The 16,079-nt window shown below is 38.0% G+C and overlaps 1 long non-coding RNA gene across 1 annotated transcript in view; it reads right to left on the reverse strand.

Moving 5' to 3' along the window:
• Positions 1 to 1,225: 1,225 nt before the first annotated feature.
• The window catches only part of LOC141371944 (uncharacterized), a 150,226-nt gene continuing 135,372 nt past the window's right edge, over positions 1,226 to 16,079 (reverse strand). The window contains exon 5 of the long non-coding RNA XR_012377303.1: positions 1,226 to 1,275. This is a non-coding gene — a long non-coding RNA (uncharacterized lncRNA). The remainder of the gene's footprint in view (positions 1,276 to 16,079) is intronic.

A 16,079-nucleotide genomic window follows, 5' to 3' on the forward strand; every position in this document is an offset into this window, starting at 1 on the left:
TCTGAAAAAAAAAAAAAACCCTTGTATACAAAACCTCCAATGTTTGTGGTTATTTTTGACATGGCCACTAAATGATTGTGTCTGAAACCAACCTTGGACTGGCCCAAAAGTACCTCCTATCAAGCCCTGTCAACATTTGAATGAGTAAGAGTACTGAATCAGGAAGACTATTCTGAAACAGACTAAGCTTCTAGACCTAACTACCAAGTTATGAGAAAGACCAAGGAGAATAAATGACATCAAGTGGATTCAGTCAGTAAAACTCAGATGGTGAGAATTTGTGAAAAATTCTGTGCAGCAAAAGGAAGAGAGAGAGATGAAGATATGAGGAAGGGGGGAAGCTTGATAAAAAGTATTTAAGAGGCATATTAACCAATTTTAATTGGAAAATTGTTTAAATCCTTATGTGAGCCAGTAAACTTAAAAAAAATTGACATTTATGAGATAATTATGGAAATTTGAACAGTGACTGGATATTTAATGACATTTAGAGAAAGTATTGATAATTTTTAAGTTGTCATTATGCTTTTTGGCTCTATTTTGAAAAAGAATCCTTATCTTTAGAGATACATGCTGAAATATTTATGTATTAAATGATGTGATATCAGAGATTTGCTCCAAATGGGGTGGTGAAGAATGGGTAAAAGTATAGACGACACAAAATTGTACATTAATGGATAATTACTCAAGTCGAGTGATACTATACTTTCTGCTTTTATGTTTGAAACTTTCCATCATAAAAGTTAAAACACACATACACATATACACATATATACTAAGATTTAGCTCAAGGAGAGAGCTAAATCCTCCTGATAATACAAGTGAAGCCTGCATCCAGAATGCTCTTTCCTTGGAAATCTCTTGCTGACACTATGACTAAAAATGGATAATACCCATTAACCACAAAGTTCCCATGAAATGGAACAGAGATGATTTCAGAACCTTTTATGGAAAACCCCTAGAGAGTGTTACTTGAAATCCATGGCATTAAAGCAAAAGTTTGACTTCATTCCAGCAAGAGTTTCTGCAAAAATGTCTCTGCCTCATCAAATTTTGTTATGAAGAAACTGTGTGAATTTTCCTTTCACTGTGTTGGTCCTGGGTATTTGGACAGGGTGAGGAAATTCTAAAGCCCCTGCAGCATTTGTATGCAGCAAGGGACATTTATATAGGTTAAAAGTTGGGGAGACTTTATTTTTAAAAATGGTTCTGTTCTGATGAAGAAGTCTATTTCACAGATGAAGCAAGTCACTGTCTCTGCAGAGATAGTAATTCCTGTAAAGGGAGCAGGGGAAGGTAGAAATTAGAGCCACAATGAAAATTTTTTTTTAATTCATGTCTGCCTTTATACAAGGTCCTCAAATTGTCCCATTGCTGGCAGTAATCAAAAATAGAGAATGGTAATACACCATTCTGACACACATGTGTACACACCACACACACACACACACAACACAAGAGTGATTGCTGATGGACTGTGATGGTTCTTTCCAGCCCCAATTATGATTGATAGCATTCCATTACTTTTATGCTTATTTTAAAATTCCCTTGACACAGATTGATTAAAGGCACGGACCTCTATGAACCTATGAAAAATTTATGGATTTTGAAAGAGCTTTAACATGTACCATTTGAGCACAAATCATTTCCTGGCTGTCACTGTTTTTCCCACAATCTCTCTTATGTTGGCAATATATGTTTAATAATCAAAAACTGATGCTAGGGATTAAAGCATCAAGATGTTACAGAATAAAGCAACAACAAAAAAAAGAAATTAGATTTGTATGATTTTAACTATTCTTTAATCTGCTTCTGGGCAACAAAAGTGATTTGTGTCAGCTGTTATTGCATTAAACTTTAATTTTCTTCTACCAGCACAGGATTATATAAAGGAGTATTGGATTGCACTCAGCATGGATTAGCCGAGCACTGTCTCTGCTGCCAAGGAGCAAATGGATTTCCTTCTTTCTTTGATTTATATTTTTATTGCTGTTTTCCCCCTCCTTCTAATTCCCATTACCCTTCTGTTTGCCAGCTCTGAGATACCCTGTAGGAGCAGCAGAAAGGCAGGCAGAATTATTGGCTTATTGCATATATTTATGTTCCAAGGCTTCTCAGTCATCTATGTCAGAGGAATAAAGTAGCCTCCAGCCATGGAGACTGCATGCCAGTTTTAAACTATTAAATTAAAACTTTTTTTAAGGTAAAAAGTCACCTTTTACCTGCTTAAAATTGGCAAAACTAGCTAGGTTTTGCCTCCTTTCTGATATCTTGGCTGTATCTATAGTGGGTGGAGAAAACTGCTGTTGAAATAGACAAAAGAAAAGGATCCCAGGGCTCCCTTTTTGCACACAGGTGGGTGTATGCAGCAGAGCCACTGAGATTCAGAAGGCAGAAGAGGCTCTCTTTGGCCTTTACCTTAGGGTCTTTGAGATACAAATGTGTTTCTGGAAACAAGAGTAAATACTCTCCCTCCATTCAGAGGAATAGAGAGAGGGCTGACTGCCTGCTCCCTGCATAGAACCTAGAGGCGGCTTTAGAAACAAGACTCAAAGACTATAGCTGAGTAAGCCAATCAAATCTGATTGTGTCAAGGAAACCAGAAGCAGCATGTATTAGATTTGGTCTGAAGAAATCTAGATTTCTGAAGAAGAAAATAAACCTAACTGATTTCAATTTTGGTTTTGGTTCTCACAGGCTTCTTGAAAATAATGAATTCCTGGATCTCAGAAGAGCGGCTGTCAGGTAGGATGTCCATAGCAGATGCCACTTAGCAGTACTTCTCAGGAAGGATCCAGGTGTCCAAATTGGGGCCTGACTCTTTTGAGAGTGAGCAGCCCCTGCACTGGGGAATGGAATTTATTCTCCAAAGGAGCCCAAATGGGTTGACACATGCCAAAGAAGCTTATATGAAATTAAGAGAACCATTTCAAAGAGCAGAATAAAGAGTAAGAAAACCATTGGCAGGCCATTAAAACAAAAGACTAAGACCTAATTAATGGAGCAAAGAAGTTTCCACAGAATTTGAAGAATAAAAAAATTATTCATGAATTCATCCTTAAGTATCTTTTGGATACACAATACATTCAAAACGTGAACTATGGAAGTATGATTAGATGTGAATCATCTTCATTCAGACCTTTTAGTACATTTACTCAGGTAGTAAATAGGTAGGATTTGTTTCCAAAACCAAGAGTCACTTGTAACTTGTCACAAATCTTTATATTTCAGTGTATTTGCATATCGGACATGATGTTATGTCATAAAGAACAAATGAAACATTCAAAAACTTCACTGCAAAGACATATAATACCTGGACCAGATATTCAACAAATGTTTGTTCCATTCTTCTCCTTCGGCCCCGTAATGCTATTAGGACATATCACAAACATTTGGTAAAAACCACTTTCTTCAAAGGCCACTTTGGTTTTTCATTAATTATAATGTGTTAAGTAGAGTCCATGTACACCAAATTTATAGCAAATTCTATTCTATATTGAACAAACTGTTATCTTGAAGTTCCTGGATAGACTAAACTTGACTCCATCATTCCTGTTTTCTCCAATGGATTTTTGGAAATTGTATAGAATTTTCAGCTTCTGCTGAGAATATTGACCTTAAAGGAGCTTCTTTTGTATAGATAATTCTCCAGAACCCCTTGCCATAGAGATAAAAATGGTCATGCCACAGAAAAGTATACCTGAGATTGAATATCCATAGCCCAGAGTCACTTGCAGTTAGAATCTTCTCCAGTTAGGCCAGACATCTACTATATCTTGTTTTGGACACTAGCAGTTACCTATAAAAATGTCCCTAAGATTCAATGAAAATTTACACTGTCTTAGAAAAAATGAGGAGGAAAACAATTTAAAAAACATAAAAGGTAGAGAAAACAAGAGAGATCCTCTACTAAACATAGTGGAGTTCCATATAAAATACCATGGCTTATGTCTAATGCCCTAGGTATAAATTAGAAATAAAGTTTGTATTTTCTCTATAGTTTTTTCCCTATTTAGCAAGCTTCTTCTGGTCTAATATCCAGTGCTCTCAGTTCCCTTTGTTCTCCTTAAAAAACAAAAGTCTTTAAAAAGACTCTCATAAGTTTAGTCATCCTAAAATCTAAATAACAAAAATAGTTTTAAGTATTATTTCATTTTCCCTATACAACACTTATATCACTAAATCTTGGTTGTATTAATGAAATAAAACTTCAGAGCTCCTGAAATTTTGGGTTTTGTTTTTTTGTTTATTTGTTTTACTAAGCAGCCAGCTAACTTTACATAAATCTATGTACATCGAGGTCACATTACAAACACTAGGAATTTATGCCTAAGTTTATGATCAGCCAGCCAAATGTTTCATTTCAGTATGTAGCTTTTTAAAAAATTCAGTGTGGAAGATAACTTTTATATTTCTTAGGTTTATGTTGCAATAGTAATGTGTAACAAACATTCCCAAAATTCAGTGTGTGTACTGTTTTTACTATCACCAACTATATGCTGTTTTTCCACATCAATTTTCTAATACCAACTGGAGGTCTAACAATTCAATTCACTTTAGACACTAACTTCTGGAGGTAGCACAGATTTCACAGGTCAAGGACTCTGCAAAATTATCCTCACTTCAGATGTTAGCAACAAGTGGGGCGCCCAACCTACCCCAACTTTTGATCAGAAGACTACAAATTCAGGAGTCCTTACAACTCCCCTCCTTAGGTTTAGTAATTTGCTACAGTGGCTCACAGAAATTAGGAAAGTGCTTTATTTATGATTTCCAGTTTATTATAAAGGATATAAGTCAGGAATAGCCAAATGAAAGAGATGCATCAGGCAAGATATGGGGGAAGGGAGGGAGAACAAAGCTTCCATGCCCTTTCTGGGTGTTCTGCCCTCCTGGCACACCAATGTGTTCACCAACCTGGAAACTCTCAAAATCTTACCATTGAAGAGTTTCTAGAGAGGTTTCAGCAGTAGGCATGATTGATTAAATCACTGGCCATTGGTGATTAAATTCAATTTCCAGCCTCTCTCCCCTCCCTGGAGGTTGGGGGGAGGGGAGCCAAAAGTTCTAACCCTCTCATTTCACGATTTTTTTTTCTGTTGATCAGTCCCCATTCTAAAGCTATCTAGCCCCTACCACCATGGATCATATTAAGTTAATGCAAGACATGCAAGACAGAAAATTCCAAACGTTTGGGAGCTCTATGCCAGGAACTGGGGACAAAGATCAAATGTTATTTTTATTATACCACAGAGTAGTTTACAAAAACAAACATTGTCTCTTGTGGAGATTTCTAGGTAGGTTGGGTCTCTGCTAAGCTTACCTGGGATCATTTGAGCTTGGTCTAGGTTGTGGTTTGGTTTGAGATACACTCCATGTATTTTTCTCATTTTGGGCCCAGCAGTTACCCAGTGTATGTTTTGTCATGGTGGATGGTCAAAACGTAAGAGGTGTGAACAGAAATGGGCAATGTATCTTAATGCTTCATCCTAGAACTGGTACATGCTCTTGCCCCCCCACACCACTACATTCAATCGACCAAAGCAAGACACATGGTCAAATTCAAAGTCAATGAGACAAAAGAAAATCTGCTCATATGGCATTAGTTGCAGGGAATGGGTAGTACAGGAGAAGTTTTACAAATAGCACAGTGTACTAGAGGTTTGCAAATGTTTTTTTAAAGGGTCAGATAGTAAAAAGCATCACAAAATGTTCTATGTTCCATGTTCTAGCCAGCATTTGCTGACCCCTGCAATATAACACAGTCTTCCCTATTATCACAATTTTCCCTCCCAAATGCAAATCATGGATACCCCAAGAGTCATATTCAATCAGGGTCAACATCCAGGATCTCATGACAATATCTGTATCAGGCCAAAATGTGGCAACTCATGACCAGAGACTTATGAATTAAAATGTCAAGCCATCTGCTCTACATATATACACACATATACACTGATGAAAAGAGGCAGGATAACTACAGTTAACATCCCTATTTGGAAAAGAAAAGAATTGGAGGCACATAGGAGTTACCAAAATCCCACAGATGGTAGTAAATATGTCCTAATTAGGCCCCAGATCCAATTCCTATGAATAACTTCCTAGTCCATTGTTCTCCATGGTTCTTGGATCCACCCTCTGTGATATCTTTTCTTTTGTTAACCTTGGTCACATTTGAAAAGACCATCAGAGAATATGCCTTTCTTTCTTAGCTTGTTTCTTACTTGTATAAATTTAGAATCCCTATGTTCTCTTTCACTGCTCATTCTTAAATTGAGGGTGATATACTTTTGTCAATAACAGCTCTCTGAACACCTTCTCCCTTTTTTTTAAATCTATGAGTTTGGTCAGTCAGTCCTATATGCCAAAAGTCACACCCATAATTTTTGGGGGGACATGTCTCTTTCTCTTGACTTAATTTCATCTCCTTTGACCATATCTTCCTTCACTGAAATTCTACCCTTAGTCTCCTTTTTAGAGGTTATCTTGCCCAACTGTAATGATCTACTGAGCCCTATCTTAAGTTGTAAGATCTCTGTACAACTTAACCAAAGGTGTCATAGCCACATCCATATTTTGTCTTTGCCCTGAGGCTGTGTGTTAAAAACCAAACTCCCAATTGTGTTTTTTCCATGAGTCTGAGTCTTAGAAGGCCTTTTATTTTTTATTTTATTTTTTTAAGATTTTATTCATTCATCTGAGAGAGAGAGAGCACAAGCCGGGGAGGGGGTGGGCAGCAGAGGGAGAGGGAGAAGCAGCCTCCCTACTGAGCAGGGAGCCCCATGCAGAGCTTAGAAGTCTTTTTAAACTCAAAATATTTTTAATCTTATCTTCAACTGGTGGAGACTTGAAAGAGTTTCATTTCTCAACCTGAAAAATTCTAGATTTTCTGAGTATTCTATATTCCTTTCAAATAATTTTTTTTCCTGAGCTCCTTTTTCTTTTGGAATGATTCAAATAAAACTAGTAACAATCAGCTCATCTTATCAACAATCTGTCTCAAAACTTCCATGCCTAATGCCACAAATTAATTAGAAGGAAGATTTACCAAATGTTTTACCTCCAAACAACATGGGCCATTCCCAGGCCACTTAAAACAGTTTCCTCATTCCAAAGCCAATGCTTCATATTTTAGGTTGATGTCATTGCTGTATTTCATTCTTGCTAACAATTTTTGCATAAGGTGTTTTTTTTAATTTTTTTTATTATGTTATGTTAATCACCATACATCACATCATTAGTTTTTGATGCAGTGTTCCATGATTCATTGTTTGCATATAACACCCAGTGCTCCATGCAGAACATGCCCTCTTTGATACCCATCACCAGGCTAATCCATCCTCCCACCCCCTTCCCCTACATAAGGTGTTTTTGTTGGTCTTTTTAGTATAGCTGACACACAATGTTACATTAGTTTCAGGTGTAAAACTTAGTGATTTGACAAGTTCATACATTATGCCATGTTCACCACAAGCGCAGATACCACGTGTCCCATTACATCACTATTACAATATCACCAACTGGGGCGCCTGGGTGGCTCAGTAGTTAAGCATCTGCCTTCAGCTCAGGTCATGATCCCAGAGTCCTGGGATCAAGCCCTGTGTCAGGCTCCCTGCTGAGTGGGAAGCCTGCTTCTCCCTCTCCCACTCCCCCTGCATGTGTTCCCTCTCTCGCTGTGTCTCCTCCCTGTCAAAAAAACAAATATAATCTTTAAAAAAACAAAACAAAAAACAATATCACTGACTGTATTCTTTATGCTGTGCCTTTTATTCCCCTGACTTACTCATTCCAGAACTGGAAGCCTATAATGCCCTGTCTCTTCACCCATTTTGCCCAAACTCCTGCCCCTTGAAACCCCTTTATTCATTTGTTGTTTTTATAGATTCCATCTATGACTGAAATCAGACAGTATATGACTTCTCTGTCTGACTTAGTTCACTTAGCATAATACCCTGTAGGACCATCCACGTTGTCTCAAATGGCACAATCTCACCCTTTTTTACAGCTGTGTAGTATTCCCGTGTGTGTGTGTATACACTCCACATCTTTCTTATCCATTCATCTATTGATGGACCCTTAGATTGCTTCCACCCCTTAACAAATATTACTAAAGCTTACTGCTTTTCAATAATAAACATTTGTTTCTTATTGAGTATATGAAACTGAGGGTGTTTATTCCTATCTACCTGTCCTACAAGAGATGCTAATAGGGGTCTTCAATTTGAAATATAAGAATATTAAACAGTAACTTGAAGCTATATGAAGAAATAAAGAGCTCTGGTAAAGGTAAGTTCATCGGTAAACATAAAAGCTAGTAATATTTTTGCTTTGGAATTCTTTTTGTTTCCTATATAATTTAAAAGACAAATACATAAAACAATAATTATAAATCAATGTTAATGGGCACACAGGTACACAGATGCAATTTGTGACAACAACAATACAAAGGATGGGGAAATGGAGGTGCAAAGGAGCAGAGTTTTTTTTTTAATACATCATTAGTTTTTGATGTAGTGTTCCATGATTCATTGTTTGTGTATAACACCCATTCAGTATGTGCCCTCTTTAATACCCATCACCAGGCTAACCCATCCCCCCTCCCCCTCCCCTCTAGAACCCTCAGTTTCTTAGAGTCCATAATCTCTCATGGTTCATCTCCCCCTCTGATTCCCCCCCTTCATTTTTCACTTCCTGCTATCTTCTTCTTTTTTTTTTTTTTTTAGCATATAACGTATTATTTGTTTCAGAGGTACAGGTCTGTGATTCAACAGTCTTACACCATTCACAGCGCTCACCAGAGCACATACCTTCCCCAATGTCTATCACCCAGCCACCCCATTCCTCCCACCCCCCACCACTCCAGCAACCCTCAGTTTGTTTCCTGAGATTAAGAATTCCTCATATCAGTGAGGTCATATGATACATGTCTTTCTCTGATTGACTTATTTCGCTCAGCATAATACCCTCCAGTTCTATCCACGTTGTTGCAAATGGCAAGATTTCATTCCTTTTGATGGCTGCATAATATTCCATTGTATATACAGACCACATCTTCTTTATCCATTCATCTGTCGACGGACATCTTGGCTCTTTCCACAGTTTGGTTATTGTGGACACTGCTGCTATAAACATTGGGGTGCACATACCCCTTCGGATCCCTACATTTGTATCTTTGGGGTAAATACCCAGTAGTGCAATTGCTGGATCGTATGGTAGCTCTATTTTCAACTGTTTGAGGAACCTCCATACTGTTTTCCAGAGTGGTTGCACCAGCTTGCATTCCCACCAACAGTGTAGGAGGGTTCCCCTTTCTCCGCATCCCCGCCAACATCTGTCATTTCCTGACTTGTTAATTTTAGCCATTCTGACTGGTGTGAGGTGGTATCTCATTGAGGTTTTGATTTGGATTTCCCTGAAGGAGCAGAGTTTTCATATGCTATTGAAGCAAATTTGTTATCAATTCAAAACTAGATTATATAAATTTAGGATATTAATTTAAATTCCCATGGTAACCACTTAAAAATAACTAACAAAGACACATAAAAGGAAGTGAGAAGGGAATCACAATGACAGACTAGAAAAAATTAACCAAGCACAAAAAAAGACAGTGTTGGAGGAATTAAAGAACAACAACAAAAAAAGATATGACATATAAAAACAAATAGTAAGATGGTGAAAGAAAGCCTTTTTTTTTTTAAAGATTTTTTATTTATTTATTTGAGAGAGAGAGAGAGAGCAAGAGAGAGTGACCACGAGAGCAGGGTGAGGGGCAGAGGGAGAATCAGGCTCTCTGCTGAGCAGGGAGCCCGATGTGGGGCTTGGTCCCCAGACTCCAGGACCATGACCTGAGCCGAAGGCAGAAGCTTAATTGACTGAGCCACCCAGGCACCTGGAAGAGTCTTCTTAACAGTACTCACTCACTCTAAATGTGAATGCATTAGATTCACCAACTAAAAAGTAGAGGCTGGTAGAATGGATACAAAAACATGATCCAACCACATGCAGTCTATAAGAGACTCAATTTAGATCCAAAGACAAAATATAGGTTGAATGTGAAAGAATGGAAAAGATATTCCATAGTAATAACCAAAAGAAAGCTGGAGTGTCTATATTATTACCAGACAAAACTGACTTCAAGTCAAAATCATTACAGGATGCTTAGAAAGTCATATACTGATAAAAGGGTCAAAACATAAAGAAAATATAAAAATTATGATCATGCACACCAAACAATAGGAAATACATGAAGCAAACATTGAGAGAATGCAAATCAAAACCACAATGAGACACTACTTCACACCTACTAGAAAGGTAAAAATTAAAAAAAGAAAGAAAACAACAATGTTGGCAAGAATATGGAGAAATTGAAACCTTATTACATTGTTTATGGGAACATAAAGTTGGAATATAAAGTATGGAAAAATGTGGTGGGTCTTAAAAAAGTTAAACAGAATTGCGATATGACTTAGCATTTCTACTTTAGGTATATAACCAAAAGAACTGAAAACAGGTACTCAAACAAATACTTGTACATGAACGTTTATTACAGTTTATTACAGATTCACAGTATCCCCAGAGCGGAATGAAACCAAATGTCCATCAACAGATAAATGGATAAACAAATAATGGAATATTATTCAACCACAGAAAGGAGTAAAATGCTGATACATCTGTAACAGAGATGAACCTCAAAATCATTTTTACTGAAAGAAGCCAGACACAAAAGGTCACATATTTTAATGATTCCATTTATATGAAATAGCCAGATTAGGTAAGTCCATAGAGATAGAAAGCAGATAGGTGGCTGCTAGGGGTTGTTGAGTTAATTAGAAGTGACTCATGAATCATATGGAGTGATCAAAATATTTTGGAACTGGCTGGAGCTGGTGGTTGCATGGTATTGTAAATGTGCTAAATGCCTCTGACTTGCTTACTTTAAAATGGTTAATTTTGTGTTATGTGAATTTCACCTCAATTTTTAAAAATCTTTAAGACCAAAAAGAAAAAAAGAAAATTGATGCAACCCAGCAAGTCCACTCTTTTGTATTTATTCAAGGGAACTGAAAAAAATCTATTTCTCTATCATCACAAATACTTGTACATGAATGTTCCAAGCAGCTTTATTCATTATAGCCCCAAACTGGAAACAACCCAAATATCCATCAACTGCTGAATATATAAACAAACTGCTGTATATCTATACAATGGAAAGTACCCAGCAGTAAAAAAAGACAAACAACAACATGGATGGATCTCAAAACATTTGTTTTGTAAAAGAAGCCAGATTTAAAAGAATGAATATGGTATGATATCTATTTATATAAAATTCTAGAAAAGGCAAAACCATAGTGACAGAAAGCGCTTCACTGGTTGACAGGGGCTAAAGTAATGAGAGGGAATTGACTAGAAAGGGGAATAAGAGAACTTGGGATAATAGAACTGTTTCATATTTTGACTTTAGTGGTGGTTATCTAGCTATGCACTTGTCAAAATTCATTGAAATTGAAAGATCTAAAACTAGTGAATTTTATTATATGTAAAGTATACCTCAATAAGTTGATTTTTATTTTATTTATTTTTTAAAAAAAGATTTTATTTATTTGACAGAGAGAGAGACACAGTGAGAGAAGGAACACAAGGAGGCGGAGCGGGAGAGGGAGAAGCAGGCTTCCCGCGGAGCAGGGAGCCTGATGAGGGGCTCGATCCCAGGACCCTGGGACCATGACCTGAGCCGAAGGCAGACGCTTAACCGACTGAGCCACCCCGGTGCCCCAAGTTAATTTTTAAAAGAAGGAAAAAAGTCTTTATGCTAGACTTTCTTTGTGGTTGGTTTTTTAAAATGCCCAACTCAAATTTTTTTGGATGTGAAATAGTAAAGTTCTTTCAGTGGTGGCCATAGAAATTTCCTAGACTCAAGGGAAATCTTTTACCCTCCTTATCCAGGTGCTAAAGGGGAATATTAAGATGGATATGCCTTCTGTGCCAATGGAAGATTGAACCATACAATATACTCAACCATATGTTCTCATCTCAGCCTGACCATCTGCTGGCTCTGCACTTAAATATATCATCTAGTTCACTGATTCCTATTTGAAGGAAAACTATGGGGTAAAACAAAAACAAAAACAAAAGCAATATATCCAGTAAAATAGTTAGTAGCTAATAGCTATGTTGAAGGAACCTAAGCATACTGTTTTCTAAGAATAAACTGTGCACCCTAGGGTAAATAAATTCATTCAAGGTATCAAGGTAAGGAGTTTGGAGGGGGAAATAATGCCTTAAATCTATAGAAAAGAAGTGGAACCAGAGCTGTGTCTCAAAGTGTTGACCTAAGACACTCAAGGGGGCAAATCTATTCATTTGATATCTCTAGACTGCCCTTAAAAAGATACTAGATACAAATTAGGGGTATAGCTATCATTCCGTTGCAACCCTGATGTCTATATTTCTGTCCTGAAAATGTCTGTGGGTGAAGTAAGTAGTCCATGTATAGGTGTTTCTGACAACTGTGGAGAATTCCATTCCTACATTTTCTTGGTATGAGCTACGATATTGCCTGAGCATTTGGAGAAGAATTCTTATCTTCTTATTTTTCCATAGACAGAATTAAATAGTTCACACACACACACACACACACACACACACACACACACATCACGTGGTAAATAATTGCTTTTATTGTTTGCCAACCTCCTAAAGGTGTATTAGCTCCCATTGTTAAATCTCCTAAGTTCATATCTGTGAGAGTGTTAGTCTTTAACTAAAACTACATCTACGAAGAGATGCATTATAATTCGGTCTCTTCATTCATTCCAAAAACATTACCATCAAAGGAAAGGTTCTGGCATTTGCAAAGTTAAATACAAGTCTGCTTTTTTGAGAGGTTTTCCCAGCTTCAGCCTCTTGCATATTTCATCTCAGTAGCTCCTCAGACCCCCTTCTTTCCCTTGCGATTGGCAATTGGCGCCCTTCAGCCGTTATCCTTTCCCAATCCAGCACTTAGTACATTGCAGCCACTGTCAGAAAAGCAGCCTGTCAAAGACTAAATCAGAAAGGATGGACCCTGCGGTTTCCTTCATATCAGAGAGAGAATCCCCTGGGGTGACTTTAAGACACAGTGTTCACCTGTCATTTCTAGCTCATCGGCAGAATCCACTTGGGGTGCTTTTCACATTGTCAGGTAGTCACATTTCTTTCCTTGTGCCTTTTATTTATGAAAAAAGAAACACCCCACAGAAGGCCAAACCAGGACTCTTTTAAAAAGAAAATTCAGCAAGGTACAGATAGTAAATGAATAATCTACTTGCACTGCACTGCTTTCGAGCAGGCTTAAAACAAAGTGTTTTATAAGGCCAAACTGGAATTACTGTATAAGAGACTCAAAATCTCTCTTTAGGCTCAGTGGTCAAAGGGGTTGTGAGTTGACCTAGCTTAAGGTACCTAAAATAAAAAGAAAGCCCTTCCAGCACCTCCTTCCACACCCTCTGACTACCCATTAGGTTCTTTAGCTTATTATCATCCAGGGAACCTCAGATCTGAGACTGATTGCTAGGCACAAGGTTTGAGGACTGTGCATCTTGGTCTGAGAAGGAAGATTTAAATTATTTTCCAGAAGTGCACTCAAATCTGCCTAGTGCAACTGAACATAATTCTTTAAGCTCACGATTGCCTAACCTGCTAAGTGCCCACTCTAGCCCTCAGAGTTCCTTCCAAATGAGCTAAGTGCTTTCTGCATGCAAATTTCATGATTGGGGATAGGCATTTAATGGAACAATTCTGTAGCTGTATGGCACATAAAAACATTGGAGAACAGGGGACTACCTTCTGATAACTGGGACTGTTGAAAGGTCCCCAACCTCTTTAGCAGGAAAAAGGTTGATAGGGAGTATCTCCAAAATGCCAAGAGGATCAGACCTACTAGGGGTCACCTACCTGAGTGGACCAAACACTCCCTCTCTGCTCCGAAGCTTCCCTACCAGGTCAGGCCCTGCTAGAGCCTCAGAAGTTATTCATCTTATAAATGAAAGTTTGTACCCTTTGACTTACATCTCCCCATTTCCCTGACCCCCAGCCCCTGGCAACCATCTTACTACTCTGTATTTCTGTGAGTTTTGCTTTGTTTTCTCTCTCTTTTTAAAGATTCCACATATTAGTGATACCATATAGTATTTGTCTTTACTTCAATTTAGGCCACCTAATTAGCCATACTGCTTTTTTGAGCCCTCCCATTCCATCCACTCTGTATGCCACTGCAAGATAAACCTTTATACACTACCACTTTTCATGAAGATACTCTCAAAACTTCATGCTTTCACGAAGATGCTCTCATATCTAGCCCTGCTTCTTTATTTTTCTTTCATTTATTCATTTAAGAAATATTTATTGAGTGCCTACTACGTGCTAGGCACTAAGTCTGCTGTCATAGAAGTTACATTTTAGGGAAAGAAGACAGACAATAAACAGAAAAATCAGGGAAAAACAAAAAACATGGCAAAAGAACAGGGTGATCAGCAGAAACTATTTCAGATAGGGTGGTCAGAGAAGGACTCTCAAATAAGGGTCTGCTTGAGCAATACTGAATGAAGTGAAGGTGCAAGCCGGGCCAATAACAAAGAAAAGCATTCTACGCAAAGGATTAAGAATTCTATTTTTTTATTTTTTTAAAGCTTTTATTTATTTATTTGAGAGAGAGAGAGAGAACGAGCAGTGGGGAGGGGCAGAAGCAGAGGGAGAGGGAGAAGGAGACTGCCCGCTGAGCAGGAAGCCCAATGACATAGGGCCCCATCCCAAGACCCTGAGATCATGACCCGACCCGAAGACAGGGTCTTAACCGACTGAGCCACCCAGGCGCCCCAGGATTAAGAATTCTAAAAGCCCCAGGTGGGGAAGATGCCTGGCGAGTCCTAGAGACATCCAGAAGGCCATTGTGGTGGGAATGGAGTGAGTATGAGGTAGAGCGGCAGGTAGTGACTTTAGAGAAGGAGGCTATATCACTATCCTATATACCCTTGCAGTCAGTACTATAGCCTTTCTGTTTTATTCTGTCCAAATGAGAAATTTTGTAAGCTTTGAATTCATGAAATTTAATCTCTATACTTTTATCTCATTATAAGCCCTTTGGTTTTGATCTCCCATGCATCATTACTCAATCTTCTTTTCATCCAGTCATAAAGTCTATTGACGACCAACCTTATGCTGGATACCGATGCAGGTACTGGGCACACAAAGGTGAAGGACTTAAACCAACAAAGAGAATATGGTATGTAAATGTTATCATAGAAGCATTTACAGAAAGTTCTGGAAATACTCAGGAATCTAATCCAACTTGGAAGGCAAGGAGCTTGGAATGGCAGGAGGTCATAGAAGTCTTTGCACGGGTGAGCGAGCAATACTACTCTTTTGGCAGTCATTTCTATGCAATTTCTCACCTTGACAAGATTTTTTTCTTCCTGCCTGCTTATTCGAATCCTGCCCACACATCAATACCCCACTTAGATGTCATGTGGCCTCCCCTGAATTACCCAATCTCACTGATTGTACTTTGATTCCTATTCCAGTGTCTGGCAGCACCCTGTTCCTCAGCACTTGTGCCCCAGATTTACTGAGGAGTGATTGACAAATAAAACTGTATGTATATAAAGTGTACACTGTGAAATGGTGACCACATTCAAGTTAACTCACACATCTATCACCTTACACAGTTATTTTTTCTCTTCTTTTTTTGTAAATGTGCAAACACTTATGATCTACTCTCAGCAAATGTCCAGTTTTCCCAATACCACTTATTGAAGAGACTCTCCTTTCCCCATTCTATGTTCTTGACACACTTGTCAATGATTAGCTGACCATATGTGCACGGGTTTACATCTGGGGTCTCTATTCTGTTCCATTGATCTATGTGCCTGTTTTTATGCCACCACCATACTGTTTTAATTGCTACAGCCTCGTAATATAGTTGAAATTGTGAGGTATGATGCCTCCAGCTTTGTTTTCATTGCTTTGTCACATAAGGTTTGCTTTCCTGACACATTTTAAATATCCTGAATGCTAACAAGATCACAGTTTAGACTATTTCCTCA

Source organism: Callorhinus ursinus, unplaced genomic scaffold (assembly GCF_003265705.2).
Source record: "Callorhinus ursinus isolate GAN/ISIS: 27379988/994484 unplaced genomic scaffold, GSC_fseal_2.0 scaffold139, whole genome shotgun sequence".
Lineage (NCBI taxonomy): Eukaryota > Metazoa > Chordata > Mammalia > Carnivora > Otariidae > Callorhinus > Callorhinus ursinus.